The sequence below is a fragment of the Lycorma delicatula genome, chromosome 6 (genome assembly GCF_047948215.1).
Source record: "Lycorma delicatula isolate Av1 chromosome 6, ASM4794821v1, whole genome shotgun sequence".
Classification (NCBI taxonomy): Eukaryota; Metazoa; Arthropoda; class Insecta; order Hemiptera; family Fulgoridae; genus Lycorma; species Lycorma delicatula.
The window spans coordinates 96,012,443-96,026,880 of NC_134460.1; the positions used below are offsets into that span (position 1 = coordinate 96,012,443).

The following is a 14,438-nucleotide window of genomic DNA, read 5'->3' on the forward strand; positions in this document are numbered from 1 at the left end:
CGCAATGCTCTATGTAAAAATGCCTTCTACTGATTTATCGTATAATCTTTTTTTCAGAAGAAAACAAATTTTATGAATATAGAGCTAGATAAATTTATAATATACAATTAATGATAGTTTATCTGTAAATAATGTCCCGAGATTACAGCTTTTAAGAAGCTAAATAAATCATTATTGGAATTTTGCTTTCGTCTAACAAGCAGTGATAATAAAATTAATTGTAATTAAATTGTTAAAAGTTTACTATAAATGGTCATTTAAATATAATTATACAAACTTTATAACATCGATTAAACGTGAATAACGATAAACATATCTTCCAACAAAAAGTTTTTTTAAGTGATATTTAAAAATTAGGAAAATATTTATTTTTCCATCAAAGATAATTTTATAATAAATAATAAAAACTAGTTAATTGATTAATTTCTTGATTGATAAGAAAATATTACAAAAATTTCTTTAAAAAATCATACATAAATTATATTATACAGTCGCGAGCGCGCATATATTAACAAAAAAATTTATACGAATATTACAACATATTACTAATGATTGTGAGTTTTATCTTGATTTAGAAACAAACTTGTTCGATATATTAAAAGCCCAATAAACGCAGTAACATAACGAAACACACTATATGACCGAGATCAGTTTAGAAAAATGATAAAAAACGGTACTCTCAGAGAAAGCCAAAAACCACAAATAAAATGGACTGAAGAAAGAAAACGAGAACAAAATAGCAGAATGAGAGAAAACTGGAAGAACAAAAACAAAAATTCTGTTTGACTGTATGTGTGCGTGGTCTTAGAGGTCTATCGGGGAAAAAAGCCCAATAACTGAAAATGCTCGTACGACTGAAAGCCTACATTAAAATGTTTTTGAAGTTATTTAATTTTTCAAGGATTTTATTTTTGCGGGTTGGATGGTAGAAATTAGCTAGATATTTTTTTTTTTTATAACCAGATGCCCTTCCTGATGCCAACCTGAAAAAAGGGAAAATGATATAGAATATTTAGCGTGTGAAAAATTGCTGTAACTGACCAGGATTCGAAAACAGATCTTCTTGGAAGAAAAGCAGCAATATTTGGTACTCCGCCACGGTTGCCGGCAACATTAATATAATTTTTTTTAAATTATAATTAAAAGTAGAAGAGCATGTAGTTAAGAGTTTCATTGGGAACAATAATTATTACTGTTAAAGTAGAAATGTACTACTAATGTTATCTTTTATTATTTGATAACAACTAATTCGGTTTTCTGATAAGATAATATTTATTGTTTCATAAATAATTAAATTCGATCATAAATACTGTTTAATTTAATAATTAATTATTGTTAAATCAATTATTATTAAATATAGTTAAGATTTTTGAAAGCTGTTTTCTCACAATAGGAAATAAAAAAGTGATAACATATCTTTGGGAAGTGGCAAAAAATTCTATATACTAACAGATATTTTATAAATAAATATGAATGTGGCTAATTAGTCTCGCTAAACAGTTTTTAGTTATAATTATTCTTTGTGAACCATAAAAAGTTAATTTTAAAAACACATTTTTTTATATCCTTTGATATAATAAAGAGCTTATTATATCAAAGATTTAAAAAAATATATTAATTATACACAGACTTAAATATTTTTATTTTAATCGAACCTATTACGGAGAGACTAACAATAAACAAATTCTGTTGAAAATGAGCGGTGAAAGCAAGCCTAGAACATTCTACGTAACGTGGTCACCATTATTTCCTTTATAAAAGATTTCGAAAAGTACAGGAAAGAACTTTTAGTTCATCAGTCGAATGAAAAAGCTGTTACTATTTATTTTGGAAACTTTATGGTTAAAATTCTCAAGAGCAATTTTTTTTCCAAATGAAATTGTATTTACTGAATATAAATAATCCAGAATATATTTAGTAAATACATTGAAATTAAAAAAATAGCACGGAACCGAAAACTAGTCCAGTCAACTGATTATAACTAAAAAAAAGAAGACATTTCGCAACACCCGTAAATATCTTTTTATTTTTTTAATAATATAATATTGATAACGTGTTCTTTTTTTAAATAATTCTATAATTATTAAGTTTAATCTGACACGAGTAATGCATGTCTACTACTTTAAAATTTTTTGTACTAAATCACAAAAAAATAAAATAAGTTTCGTAAATAAAATCTAGAGTTGCTTAATGTTTAATTTTTCTATAAATTAATTAAATTGTAATATAAAATTAAATTATCTTTCTCAAGTACTATTTGCAGGCGTAATAATCATACGTAAGGTGTTGTATTCACTTGATCTACTCAACTACGTAGGAATTTCAAAGCTTATTTTCATTAAGACATTACATGTAATATCTTCTAAGTCAAGTTTCATACAAGTGATAGGTTACCGATTTATTTAAACAAAAATTTTAATTTACAATATTTTAACTATATTTTTACATATTAAATAAAATCATACATATGGGAAAAAAAAAAATAGTCTTACCTGATCTATCATGTTGGAACAGTACAACGCAGCATAAAATATTATTATGTATAAAAATACGCTATGTTATAGTAATACTCCGTAAAAAATTGAAAAAAACATGAAAAAAATAAAAACAACGTAATTATATTTTGCCACATGTTGAACAATATACAATCCTACGCGCATTACGTTAGCTTACAGCATGCGGTTTATGAAGCGAGAAGGCGCGGCTGGCAGCAACCACACACGTACTGAGTACTTACGTACAGAATCGGTCGCAAGAAGGCGAGTCGACATGAACAAGGTCACAGAATGGGCGGCAGCAACTCAACAACTTTTAACTTCACTGTTAATACGCTAGACCGCGCTGTAATCGTACGTTCGCTAGTTGGCTAACTTAACTGCTGCTATTACAACAAGTACAGTATATAGTTTGTTAACTTTAGTAGCTTTTGCTGCCAGGATCAGCTAAGAGAATTTATATTTTTGGATCGCTCATACCCTGTTCCAATTTCAACGAAAAAGATTCGCCTAGCCAAACCGTATCTTAAGTACACGAAGAATCTTTTTACGCAAACATTGAATCGGTGTAAATATTTTCAATCGATAGAAGAAAACCGTCCATTGAAAACCACCAAATTTTTAATTAAATTTCAAGAATAAATTATACGTTATGCGGATCTCAATTTATTGTTAATCATAATATGATGAAAAATAAAACGAACAACTCGTTCTAATTTTTAGAAATCTTTTCTTTAACTTAAATGTTATAAACTGATCTACCATGATTTATATCAGGCTTACAAAGTAAGGTACCTATTCGTGTAATCTCTAATTTGATTATGTATATAAAGAATTAAAAAGGCAATTTAAATTTTTACAAATTTATTTACAATAAAGGGAAGATAATAAAAAAATTATACAAAATTAACTAAAAAAAAGCTTTTGGCTATTAGTTGTATTTAAAAAATTTTGAAATAAAAACATCTTTATACTTTCTTCTTAGGTTTCAAATAATTTACACAAAAAAAATCCAATCTGTTATTAGTTAGAAATTTCATAATGTCAAATATAAAATTACCTTAGAGTAAATAGTGAAAGAGCAAATATGTGGCACCCCATTTCTGTTTATTAGGAAAGCTTTCATTAATTTTAACTGTAATTAATCAGAAAAAGATAGAAGACTACGCAAATTTAAAAATTTTTAACGTAATTTAATAGTACATATATTTCTTCTACTTTAATAACCTGTTCTATTTTAGAATACGAAAAAATTATGTAATTATTTAATAAATTGTTAAATTTATGTTTTAAATCAGTCTTAAATCTATTTTTTTTAAAAATACATTCTACAAAAAATGCAGACGTATTCTTGTTAAAAATATATAATTCTATTGTTTTTACTGTTCTCAAAAAAAGAAAAGTTTTTTGTCGCATTTGTTAATTAGTTTTTTTGTCTTTATCTTAGAGGACGTTTTAAAAAATACTACAAAATTATAAATGGATTATAATTTTACATACAAAGATAATAATAACTGTGCCTAAGTGTAATAATATGTTCTGGTAAATAGTTTGAACATAAATGGGCTAATATACTACACAGATAAGTCAAGTAGTTGGCTGGACATTTATTAACTGTTGGATTGTAATACAGCAGATGTTCTTCTTCAAGTATATTTAATCTAATATACTATAAGATTACAACAGGCAACGAAAAAGAGATAGAAGTTTATGTAAAGAAAGAAGGAATGAGTAAGAAATGCTTTTAGATAATATGATAGGGGAGGATAAAGACCAGTAACTATCAACCAGTAAATTTAATTTTTAACTTTTAGTAGTAGATAGATAAAAGGATGATAGTTTCGATACTAAAGTTAGTTAATATGTAATGCTAAAGAATTTATTATTATTGTTATTAAGTACCAAATAAAATTTGGCCTATCATAATTTATTACTTTATTAGGTCAAACAAAAAATCAATTACATCATTTAAAAAATGCAAATGTAACTATTAATAAAATTATTTTCAGTTAAAACTATATTTTTTTAAATTAATTATGTTTTTTTACAACTAATAAAACAAATTTCTTTTGGTTTTTATTATCTTGCTTTACGTAGCAGTTTGAAAAACATTCCTTTTTACCATCAAAGAATGTTTGATGTGCTAGGGTCTACTTAATACGATAACCAGAGCTCACATTTCAATGTTCATATTCATTTCATAAATGTTACAGAACTTTTCTTATATTCGATCAAAAATCAAAAGTATGTATTCTTTTTCCACAATAAAACAAAAAATCTTTCATTAATCAAATGATTTGATTTTCTGTTTAATTTCCGGTTGCATTCAAAAGTTTTAAGAGGATTTTAAATAAATATGAATTACGTTTAAAATAATGACGATATAGCATGTCTTTTTTAATAATAAAGATACAGCATTGAATAAAGATGATACCTTTATATTTTAGAAATAGACTGCGAGACTTTTAAAAAGGAAAAAAAATTAATGCATTAGATTTTAAACTACATTCCTCTTCTTGTAATTTCTACCGAGCTCGTCCCAGATTTTTTTTTTTTTTGTTTTTAGATAGAATAGTTTAGGTATATAGTAAAGTAATGCGTTTAATACTTCTAAGTTTACTTTATGATAGACTAATTAATCTAACTGACAAAAAACTATGAGCATTATTTGAACAGCAGCATAAAATAGCAAGTTATAGTAACAATAAAAAAACAAAACTGGAGGCAGTCTGCCTAAAGAAGTTGAAATTCAAGGAGATTAAAATAAATTCTTACCAGTTTTCATGTATATACTAAGCAAGTGAAAAAAATAATTTAAGTTGTTAGGACACATGACTAATTGAGAGAAAATTTCAATTAATCATTCCTTGTTAATTAATAATTGTAACCTTCTCTGTTCTACTAAATAGAACAAATCAATTTCATATAAAAAAATGATTTTTAATAAATAAAATAAAAAAAAAAAACCATTAAAGGCTAAAATGAACATTAATATCATTTTTCTATATAGTGAGACCAAAACATTTTTTCTGAGATGAAGAAGAGGATTTATAAAAGTAGGCATTAAAAAATGATAATTGCCTTTTAAATTTTAATTTTGTAATTAGTTGGCAAAATGGTACTTTTTCAGAGAAGAAAATTAAAATTAAAAATTTAGAACAGGACTTTAATTATTAACAGGTTTTTTGATGTTTTACATTCATATTTTTTTTTTCTTTTTTAATAAAATGTTACCAAAAATAGTTGCACGTATAAGTTAGCGCTCTTAAATGGTTTTTTTTTTTAAAATCTATACCAATTATCGGTATCCCAACGAATCAAAAGTAAAATTACATTTCCTTACATTATTAATTAACAAACAATAATAATTATAAAAGTTGTCACAAAGTTGGTGTGCTCATTTTACTACTTACAATTTTAAAATCGGAGAAAATGCTAAAAGGTTTTGATGACCACTGTTGTAATTTACGAGCTACATGGAATCTTTTACTCTCTCTATCATTCTCTACATGTATAACTAAAATGTATACATACGTAACGTGGCGTTATTTGTAAAATATTTGTTTCCATTACTGATAAAATTGTACAGTAGTTCCTTCAGTTGTCGGTCGATGAGTTTAAACGAAGCAGAAGGCATAATTTCCCCTCAGATATTAAACTCATTTGTATTACGTGCAAACAGCTTCAAGAGATAGTTACGTTTATCCTGTAATTACCCATACCACTCTCTTAACCTTCTCCTCCTGCATCATTCGCCATCAGTTGATTTCAAGTATAAGGCAATATGGCTTAAACTTAGAATGCATGTCACGTCATATCGCTATCTAAGTTGTATAAATATGTATCTATATAAACTCCTGGCAATAAGTTACAAAATTATCCTTTTTATAAATTATTGTAGTACGTTCAAATTTAAATTATACACCACGCAGAAGGTGTTTGTGTTGTATTTTTATCGTAATGTAATTTTTTACAAATAAACAATCATAAATATTACAGAACACCGGATATCCGGTGTTATTGTTTCAGGTAAGAAAAAAGTACTCAATAATAATACGGTACTTTTGAAACAGCATCCCTCTGCCAAAATTGCTTAAAATAGAATTTAAATACAAAATTTATAGAAATTTAGATGACAAATAAATATCTCCTAACAATTTTCCAGGATTAGGATAAATGTAATTCAGACTGGAGGTTTAACCCAAACAAAGTGACAGGCAAATGTATAAACAATGCGCTTTTAGAAAATTAGAACTATTTGGAACATAAAATAAATTATCAAATAGTTTTAAAACTTTATAAAATCTCACATTTTTTGGCTGTAATGGAAGTCTATGTTAAAACAACCTCATTGTTCATTTTTTTAATGTAAATATATACTGCCAAATTTATAAAGTAGCAGTCTAAGTAGTGGTTTCAATTTTAATACAGATTATAAAAAAATGATAAACATCTTTAAATTTGGATAATATAAACGGTAAATTTATGTCAGAATAAATTCTCTGAGATAACAATAATTTTGCTAAATCGTATAAATCCAATAAATTGACTGTCAAATAATTCGGGTGCCGATCCAAATGATTTTGATACCTTAGGCTGACCAGAGAGATTTCCTGCCCAACGGTTCGCAACTTAAGATCATTATATATAAAGCTATTTACTTATGTACCAGGGTATGTTTTATTTGGTAGCGTTCAAATATGTCAACAATGGAGTTGCCTGCTCTACTCCACAATTCAAGCCTGTAAGTCCAAACAGGCTTCAAAACGGATTTATAAATCAATAATTTACTTTCTACAGAAAGCTGAGATCTATGTCATATCAGCCAGTATATGTGTTTAAACTCGAGATTCAACTGTTTTCGCTTAGAAGTGATATGTTTCGCCCAAGTAAGTCGTCGATCAAGATGAAAACTCAAATATTTACAGTCTTGAGATCTCGGAATCGGAACATTGAAGATAGAAACAGGAGAACAGTTTTCCTTACGAAGGGTGAACGTAATGTGTTTTGATTTTGTTTATTTTTATTTTCCATCATGCAAGCCACGATTCGAGGAAGGTGATATAATCTTGAATAAAACGTAACGCAGTAGTCGGATTTTCGTGGACAGCAAGAATTGCAGTATCGTCAGCAAACGTTGCAATTGTAAATAAAACAGAACATAAAAAATGGGTCCGAGAACGCTTCCTTGAGGTACCCCTGATTGTATAAGAAAAAAATCCGTCAAAATCTCTTTATGATTAACTTGAAAACATCTGTATTCTGGGTAAGATTTTAGTATCACATAGAAAACATGCGGTAAAACCTTTTTCAGTTTATAGAGAAACCCTACATGCCAAACCTTGTCAAAAGCCTGACTGAAATTGAGGAATAAAAATTCAACATAAAAATTTTATTCTATCTGATGCTATAACTGAAAAGATTGCATATAAGCTGACTGTTCTTCCAGGTGATTGGATATATAGAAAACATCAAAAATCTTATAGAAAATCTAAATAGTATCTCTGATATCTTAGATTGATAGTGTACATGTAGTCAGGAGAAGAGCTGTGGTAAATAATTTAAACAAATAAAATAATGTATTACTAATTATTGCATAATTTTAATAATACATTATGTACTACAATAAATTGTATAGAAATAGTCACTTTCTACTATACAAATAAAAATGTATTATTGTTTCAACCTGTAACTATTAAACAAAAATGGCCGATTAACTATTTAAAAGAAACTTAAATTAAAAATGTTTTTTCCCCCAGTTACAACGAAAAACCCTTAAAATTACTTATTATTTTAAACTATTGTTTTTTTATAGACAACTAACTTACTCTCTCTCAAAATAAATTAGCAATTTATAATTGGATAATTACTTAAGTTAGGGAATAATTTTTAAATTAAATCAATTTTTAAAAAATAATATAAAATAGTATCATTATTTAAAACTAAGACTGAAATGTAACATGGAGATCAACGAAAATCAAATATAGAAAAAGTAATAAGGAAAAGAAGGTTACATTTCTGGGGCATATGATCAAGATGGATCCAAACAGATTAAATAAACAAATATTTGACAAGCAAGAGAAACATGAAAATTGAATCAAATCACCAGAAACAGATGGGAGATAGATGTATTTCTCCAAAGAATAATTTTGAAAGAAGAGGATTGTGCTATGTAGATAACTTCCAAATAATGATTTTATAACATAAAAGTTCTTGTGGCAGAAAAATAAAGGACAAGAAGCAAAATAAATGGATAAATGAGCAAAAACGAAACCATGCCGAAAAAATGGGAATTGCAAGGAAGAAGAAAAAAGAAGCTAGAAGAGGTTATTTGAATAGTCCAAAGTTGGCTTTTTCGCAATAAAAAAAATATTAAAATTTAATTTGAATGTACATCTCAAATGATGACAAAAAATCTATTAAAAACAATTAGTTTTAAAAAAGACATACAGTTTAATTTTTTATCCAGTAGTAGATAAAATAGAATAATTATGTTATTTAATAATTAAAATAAATACTTTAACCTTTTTATGCTAAGTAATTTTAAAAATAATAGTAATAATAATTATACATTCTATTTTTAGATTACATAAATAATAATTATTTACAAAATTAATCATTTTTATCTTCAGTAAAAAAAAATCAGGAGGCTTAAGCAACCAATCCCTGAAACTACAAAACAAATAAATACAAGTATATACTGGATACGAGAATTCTTCATACTGTTTGACCTTAAAAGTCAAGAAAAGTCAACTTACGCATTTTGAATTCCTTAAAAATAACACATAAGATTTCAGTTAATCTCTTAATTAATATTTTTAAGTGATTAATCTATTTTTTTTTATAATATAAAGCTAAAAGAGGGTAGTTAAAGTATAAACATATCATTCAATCCCATAAAAACGTATTTCTTCTTTTTTTTTTAAAAAGAAAAATTATCATTATAAATTACAGTGAAGAAAAATGTTCAATATTTTAGGATAAAATACGATCAGGGTATGTTATCGAATGTAGGTTTTTATTAGTAACTCTTAGATAAGTAAGGCATCGTATATAAAGTTTTTTATTTTCCGGTAAATATAGACAGAATAGCTACATTAAAGCGGAAAGTACAATGACCATGTCAAAAATGGTATATCGGGGTTTTTGTGCAAATTTCTATGTTTTAGGGACCGACAAGTTTACACAAACAAAAAGATGTATGTTGCAATGATTTTTGCCTTTTTTCTCAGGATTCACCAAATCGATTTTCAAATTTAGTTCAAATATTTCCTATATATGGGATCATGTTTTTATTTTAGTTTTTTCAAAATTTGTTAACGGGGTGGTAGGATATCGCGCAAAAATAAAACCGGTTTTGATTTTCTTTAGAAATATTTTTCAAAAGATTTTATTAAGGGCATTGGTGTATTTTTTAATAATTCGATTTTTTTTGCATTTTTGCTCAATTCAAATGTTTTTTTAATGCATATAAAACAATAAAATGAGCAAAAATAATATTTTTAGTGCCAAAATTGATTTTTTTTTTGTTAAGCACTACTCACTGAAAAATCAAAAGTTTGAGATTTTTCTTTCTTTATTGGCCTGTCTTGTTATTATGAAAAGGAAATTTAGGGTTTTGTAAATTTTGGTCATATTCAGACGCGGATGGATTCGTGATTGTAAAATTTCTGCGGAGCCTTGAAGAATGTTTTGTTAGAAAATGATAAAAAAAATTCACGAGTGTTTCAACTGACAGATTAACTCATTAATGAAAATCAGGGCTGCTATAACAAAAAATACACATATAGTATAAAAGACATGAAGCGTGCAATATGAGCTATTTATTTTCATAAAACCTTTCGCAACATTATGGAGTACGATCAACATAATGGACTATCATCGAATAAAAAGTGTTGATAAGGAAACAAAAAAAGTACTCAACCAGAATACAAAGATGATGAGGAAGAAAACCCAGACAATTCAGAATATGGTGCTGGGATGCACTGACATGCAGTAAACGACTTTTTTAATCTTTTTCCAAAAATTGCACGTTTTTATATAAAAGAACCGTTATCTTATGAACTACTTAAATTAGGAAATTGACATTTTTACATTTTTACGTGTTTGTGTATTCAAGACAGTTTTATATGCAATACTACTGAGTTTTTAAGACCTGATGATTTATATTTTCTATGATACATAAATGTTGTGCAAAAAATTAGCTTCAAAAAATAGGAAAATTGAATTTATAGTAAAAATATGAAAAAAACTTAGTAGCTAAAAGACCTTAAAACATCTGTGCAAAATTTCCTTGCTGAATTCCTATTGTGTCCTGAGTTAATAAGTCTTAAAGTTAGAAAAAATAACATTACGGAGATGCAAGGAACCAGGTGCTTTTTATCATTTATTATCTACAACGCATATATAAATAATTCAACAAATCTTTTTCAAAAAAGCCAATCCTCACCTATTGAAAATACATTCTTTTTCTTTTTCTCTATCTCCCATCAGTTTAAATATTTTTCACCAATATTTTTTTATTGTTTTATATTTAATATTTATACGGAAAATTGGTTATTCAGATAAAACGTTTTTAAATGATAAAAACACCAAAATTGTAGAGTCTTTATTCTGTGTCAAAATAAAGGTTAAAGAATTATTTAAAATTAAGGTGCGATTTAAAAAAAAAATAAAACTGTTATACACATACAAGAGTACGGTACGAATTTTATGAAAAATCTTTGTTATATGGTAGCGTGAATTTTGTTAAAGTCTTCAGATATTTGTTAATACGTTTTGAATAGAAATTATTTTAAATAAATAAAACATTTTTTTCTGTTTTTTAATAATCTTGACTGCATTATGATACTGTAACTTTTAAGTAACTGAAGGAAAAGAAATTGGTTGTTTTAAGGCAAAATCGTTACTATTCTGTCTAGTACTATTTTTTAATTCAGAGCAAAGGTATGAGAATAAATTTTAGGAAAGATAAACGGTTGCTGTCTAATAAGACTTTTAAAAAAATACTAATTTGAGTAAGATTGTTTTTCTTTTTTGTTTCTTTTTGAACATATAGTGTTTTGTTTATAATTGCCTTTTTTCTGCTTATATTTGATTTCTTATTTCTCAGTAATATCTAGTCGTATTTTTTGGTAGCTGATAAGACACTCTTTTCGATTCGTACAAAGATTACAGATATATATTTGTAAAACAAATTGTTAGGGATGTAGGATGTAGAGGGTATACTGAAATGAAACGACTAGCACTAGATAAGGAATCTTGGAAAGCTGCATCAAACCAGTCAAATGACTGAAGAAAAAAAAAAGATATATATTAATTACGTCATCACTAATTCTGTAATGTGTCCCGTACTGTTTTTTACCTTAATTTTTTTTTGTAAAATATAATTTTAAACATTTTCCATTCATAAATAAAGTACTTTATTCACATAAAGTATTTGATACAAGCTGATGGACTTATTGAAAAAAAAAGCGTAATGTAATAAGATATATTCTACAAAAATTAATTATATTATTTCATCATACTTAAAATAGATAAGTTAAAATATTTAAAAATATATGAATAAAAAACAAAACAACAACAAAATTAAATGCTAGGAATATCCTGGCTTAAATACCGGGATAAGCCTGGAATGTGAAAATAATAGGTTATAATAAAAAAACAATAAGTACGTTTTACCTGGTAAAATGATAACGTATTAAACGTTCTGTTGTATAAAAAAATCTACGTTGTAGAGTTGAAAAACAAACAGTTCTGTAATAAATACGCATATCATCATGTAGTCTGTAAATCGATACGGTTAATAGTTGATTAGATTCTTTGTCGATCGATATATTAAACAATTACACCACATCTTCATGTTTTTCACCTGAAAACATAATGAAATACTTTAGTTAAATAAAAAATTTAGATTACACATCATGTAAAGACTAAACATAAAAACAGAAATTATATAAAAACGCGTAAAAATAATTTAAATTGCAAAAGTGTAATATTTTTTGACACGGGGGAAAATCAACGTGATTGCTACGCTTTTAAATACTTATAAATTGTTAAATTTTTTCGGGACTAAATTATATGTAAAATTTTTTTCAGCTACCCTAGCATTTTAAATTATGTTCAAGTGAAAAAAAATTATGCCAATATAAACAGATGGAACAGCTTAAAAAATGGAGAAATGATAGGTTATTAATTAATCCCTCATTTTATAATGTTGCATATTTACCTTTTTATGGAAATAAATACATTTAAAAATAAAAAGAACAAAATAAAATAGTCGAGTTTGACTCCTGTCGAACCTGTAATTATTTATATGATTTTTTTTTTGTTGTTAAATCCGTGTTTATGTTAATCGAAAATGTATAAATATTCTTAAAAAATGTAATGTCTGAACGGTTGAAATATTTTTTGTTCTATAAAAATATTGGATTTTCCTCTCGTTTGTATAAAATCATTACCGGTACGATTAAGAAAAAAATGCTTTATTTATGCAAGAAATGATTTTATTCTTAATATTTATTTATCGGAAGCGTTATCATTTATTTCCACTAATAATACTATTCACGAGTATATATGTAATTTAAAACTACAAAAACATATGATGATGCTATTAGACAAACAAAATAAATATTTCTGTAATACATTATACCTCTCTATTAATCAGCCAACTTCAGTTAAGAAAAAAAAATTATAAACCTCTTATTACTAAGGGAATGTATATTAAAATTAAGGAAGGAGGAGGGAAAGCTGTTGTCCTTGACGCTCCTACTTAATTTATATCACGAGTAGAATTGTACGTTAATATTTATTAAAAATAAATAAATAACGACGTCTGTACTTAAAACGAAATATCTTGTTTTATAACCATCATTTATTTAAATTTAAAAAAGTTTATTAAAACTAAATGAATAATGTAGTAACGTATTTTTCACTCTGTCTTTTCTCTCTCTCTCTCTCTGTTTATATATATATATATATATATATAAAACAATGTTTAACAAACAATATATTTTTTTAGAAAATAAATGTAAAATTCATGATTTCTTTAAAATCATTATTTTTAAAGAAAAAAAATTGTTTCTTAACAAAATGACTGAATTTCTTTTTATCTGAATTGTTTAAATTATACTGAACAAAAAAAAGTATAATTATTTTGACTTAACTGCCTCGTATCAAAATAAGTCGTTTGAAATGTTGTTTTTATATCCATGAACATTATGATAATAAAGTATTAGGATAATTATTATCATAATTAAACTACATGGAACGATAACCGTAGTTAGTTAATTATAATCTTGTATTAGCATTATCAACAAAATACTTATACAATTAGGTAGATTTCATAAGAAAGCTACCTACTGTAATGGGTACCAGATTCAACTTTCGGAAAATTTCGACATATCTTCGCGTTTCACATCCCCCAGACTCCAAAACCACCGTCAGTTCAAAAATTTATATATATATATATTTCACAAGAATGTGAAATATATATTTCGTGTGATATATATATTTCACATTCTTGTGAAATATATATATCACACGAAAACTACCGTAATTTTGCGCCAATCACTCTCAAATTGATACATAAATATAACGACCAAAAATCTTGGTCAAGTTCGTTAATGGGCAAATAGGACCATGGTTTTTTTCTCGAAAAAACAAATCGAATTTGTTTAAAGTTCCTACTATTCTTTGGATAAGGGCCTAAAAGTTATTTCAGTAAAGTTTTCTGATATCACCAACCATTTGCTCAGGAGGTGGAAAAAATGGGGTTTCGAAGACAAAAAAAAAATAATACCTCCTTTAATATGCACAGTATCGAATCGGTTTAAAGCTGCTGTTAGTCATCTAAACATTACCAGAAACTTATGTGTCAAACAATTTTTGATATGGGTAACACTTACGGCAAGGGTTGACCGAAATGTTGCTGGAATTGTAAGA

General features: G+C 26.4%; 1 long non-coding RNA gene across 2 annotated transcripts in view; it reads right to left on the bottom strand.

The window, feature by feature from the left end:
• The window catches only part of LOC142326755 (uncharacterized), a 42,322-nt gene that overhangs the window by 10,221 nt on the left and 17,663 nt on the right, over positions 1-14,438 (bottom strand). Inside the window, exons 2-3 of one of the 2 annotated variants that reach the window (XR_012756849.1) lie at positions 12,177-12,366; positions 9,136-9,266 (exon numbers count right to left, since the gene is read on the bottom strand). This is a non-coding gene — a long non-coding RNA (uncharacterized LOC142326755). Of the gene's footprint in view, positions 1-9,135; positions 9,267-12,176; positions 12,367-14,438 lie in introns of those variants that run through there. The other variant, XR_012756850.1, reaches the window with a different exon arrangement.